Here is a 3,786-nt window from a genome sequence, read left to right on the forward strand (position 1 = left end):
CCTCCCTGTCCGCGCGTAAATAAATGCAGATAAATTGTCATTCAGCCTGGATGGTTCGTTTTTAAATTAAAATAAGTTTAATTAATGTTGGCAAAAGAACATCTGTCACAATCTTTATTCTCACAGATTGCATAGGTTTTTATCAGGGCCTGCCCCCCTTAAATTTTGGAATGAATATGGGCAAAATTATAAATTAGTCTTCAAAAATTAAAAAACAAAACAAAAACTGTTTAAAAGTAACCACTTTTTAAAACCTATTGAAGTGCTGTACACTACATTGCTAGATTTTCCAGACAGCATTGGAAAAGTACTGGAGAATGCGTTATTGCGAGCTGACGGTGAGCGGCCCTGTCTTGTCCTGCATGGCTTTGCATATTGAAAACCGCCTCGAGATTAATGAGGCTGCCTATCAAATCTTCTGAGATCAGAAGCTCCGCAGCAGTATTGTCACGTCTATTCCTGTACGCTGTGCTGGACCGATACACATTGAAGAATTTCTGTCCCAGTGTTTTTCATAGCCAGAGCAGCCCCGTGGAATCAGTGAACACGCAAATGAAATTCAGGATGTGTCGATTCTGGCTCACAGATACCTGACTTTGCACTACTCGCCAGACACTGTCTGTGCTTCCTCAGCGCGCTCTGCCACCTCCCCGAGGAACGCTCTGTTAGCTGCGTGTTTGTAGGCTTTTCACATGCTGAAAACTTGTAGCTTTAACTTGCAGCCTCCTCCTTTTCATCAGTGAAAGGGGAGTTCAAGGCAGTTCACCAGGCTGAGGTGTAAGTCATAACCTCTCCGAAGTTACCTGTGCAGTAGCGCGAAATGTGTCCTACCCGTAACAAATACCCGCTTGTCAGTACATCATCCTCCAGGCATACGGACTTTAAAAAACAATTCGGGTTTTACAGAATAATGAAGTCAGTATTGCAAATGACATTTACTACTGCAGATGATGTTTTGTGCAAATGTATGCGCGCTAGCAAGAAATCTCAAGTGCAGCTCTAGCACTTGCGGTGTGACAGCAGCAGCATGGCCCCAGAGCGTCCAGAGGTTTGTCCTGGGGAAAGCGCAAAGCCCCGTGTTCTACAGAAGAGAATCTATTTATATGCAAATGTTGTCATAAGGCTTCAAACTCGGATTATCAAAGGATGTATCAATACAAGCTTGTAAATCCGTCTGATGAGTTTTTATACGAGCATGTGTGTGACAAGTGCTGAAACAAAGACATTGGTCAGATTGCATGCGTGATGTGCAACTTAAAAAAATATATGAGAGGGATGCATGCTTTGCCAGCATTCCACATACACACACACACACAGTTTGCCAGCATTCTAGATTTGACACTTTAAAGTGTATTTGGCTTTGGTGTATTTTGTTTAAATTACAAATGAAAATATTGAGAGTTGTTATATTAAAGGAGGTTCATGTTTAACTTGCATTAGAAAATCATTCCGTTGGGGGGATGCCTCATTTATTTTTAGCGACAACTGGACCAGAAAGGTTGATTATATGTTAGAAATGATATTGAAAGTGATTCAGTCACTCGACAGAGGAAAAAGTTAAGGAGAAGTTGCCCCTAAACTTCCTGTGAGGTGTTAGTGTAACCGAACAGGTTTGGGAAAGAAGCCTACGATTGTTGGCGTTTCTCTGAAACGTTCTGGTAGTGGATAGGATGTCAGGGGTTTTTTTCAACAAAATCCTTTTTCTTTGGAAAATGAATGACATTCTTGCTTAAGCGTTTCATATTGGAATAGCAGTTTACACATTATGAATGGGATGCTTATTTCCTTTTAAGTGGATTTACAGCAGACTTAGAATCCTTATTCAAATAGCCAGGGGAGGATGAGGCTCTGAGCAACCTGACCTAGTCGGGGGTGTCCCTGCTCCTTGCAGGGGGGTTGGACTAGATGACCTTTGAAGGTCCCTTCCAACCCTAACCATTCTATGATTCTATAATAAAGCCCTGGTTTTCACCCTTAGGTTGGTTCTTTTTTGTTGTTAGGCCCCCCCCCCCCCCCCCCCCCCAACAAAACCACGACATTGTTTTTTTGGGGTTTGTTTTTTTTTGTTTGTTTGTTTTTTTTGTTTCGTTTTGCAGTTGCAGTCTGGCCATTAGATCTGCGAGATGAAGGGCATGATTTTAAATGAAATCTACAATTGGTATCACAATGACAAATTTCAGTGTATCATTCCATGATTGATTTGCCCAGGGAGAAACATGGTAGTGGAACGAGGATCCCTTGGTGCCAGACAGATGCGCTGTCCTATCGAATAGTAAGGAATGCAGATCTGAGGGTACGTGTAGGTAGCGAAGCATGATTACAATAGTGTACAGGATTTATTTCTCCCTTCTAAATCTTTCTTAATGCATTGCAGGGGCATCCTGCTGTTATAAAAACAGAGGGAAGTACACAGGACTCCCCTAGACCCCCCCCCCCATCAATTCTGTATTGACCAATGTACTCCTGAATTTAAGGAGAAAAATGGAGATTCAGGGAACAGTAATGTGCCGCAGTAAGGGCACTGCAACTTCAACTAAACTTGCTTATTAGAGCACTGGAAGTACTGAGCCGCTTATCTGTCTGAGATAGTGTTAGCCTGTATCTGGGATAATCGGGAACAGAAGGAACCACGACAGATAAAACGCCATCAGCTCTGCTAGCCCTCCTTTTCTACAAGACATTTGAAAAAGTTGTATGAACAGTGTGCTGCAGTAGAGGGCACAACAGGAGATGGAATCATTAAAACAAAAGGGTTCTGAGTACACAAACTCCACAGGAAGATAAAACCTTCGGGCTATGGAAGCTGAAATCAGCATAAGGAGAATTAGGAGGGCGGAGAGATGGGAGCCACATAGTTCTTCTTGGCTGGTAAACAGAACTGGAGAGAACAGCTTTTTGTGTGTTTGTGAAGTTCTGACAGGTCGTTAATTCTGGAGAAATTGCTCCAAAGCTGCTGATGTGTGGATGCCGTTTCCAGATATCTCATTAACTACTGTCTATGTTAAATGCTGATGTTCACTACTGTAAATCCAGCTATGCAGCTGGTGAATATAATTGGCTTGTAATGCATTTTAGCTGGTATGTTAGTCTGGGGGGAAGAAAAAAAAGAAAAAAAAAATCAGTGGGACAATTGTAATTTTGAGTATTGGGTTCTGAAGTATAAAATAAATAGCTCCTATTGAAGAGGAGGATGATGGTAGAGTAACGTGCTGTTTGGAGGTGCTCACTGACCACTTCAGCAAAAGTCCCTGTGTTGTGTGTCAGAGCACAGGAGCAGCCATGGATTTCATGGATAGCCATGTATAAATAAATATTTAGTTTTGCGGTATTGCTACCCTTTCTGCCATTGCTTGAAAAGAGGGAGATGTGGGGCACCCTTTCCCCAATACAGAATAAGAGGTAAATCCTGCAATTCCAGAGTTGAAGCAAGCAAGCAACAGAGAAATTGTTTAATGATGCTGGCTACCAAAATGGTGTCGCACTACTTACATCTCCTTCAGTCAGTAGCCAGCTGATACCATGTGATCTGTTAGTTGCAAGCAATGACAGAGTCTAGGAGAGCACTTATTTCTGGAATAAGAACTGTCTCTCTCTTTGCAAGACAGAAAAAAAAGAAGAGAAAGGTATTGTGTTGATAATATGAAAAATAATAAAAGTTTCCAAACTGTTGTGCAGTTCATCGTATGCTAGTTGGGCCCAGGAGAACATCCACTATCTCTTTCAGTTGATTATGCAACTATGAATAAATATGTGAATACCTATTCCTACTTTTTATCCTCTGTAATC

Source organism: Chlamydotis macqueenii, chromosome 27 (genome assembly GCF_036417535.1).
Source record: "Chlamydotis macqueenii isolate bChlMac1 chromosome 27, bChlMac1.mat, whole genome shotgun sequence".
Taxonomy (NCBI): Eukaryota; Metazoa; Chordata; class Aves; order Otidiformes; family Otididae; genus Chlamydotis; species Chlamydotis macqueenii.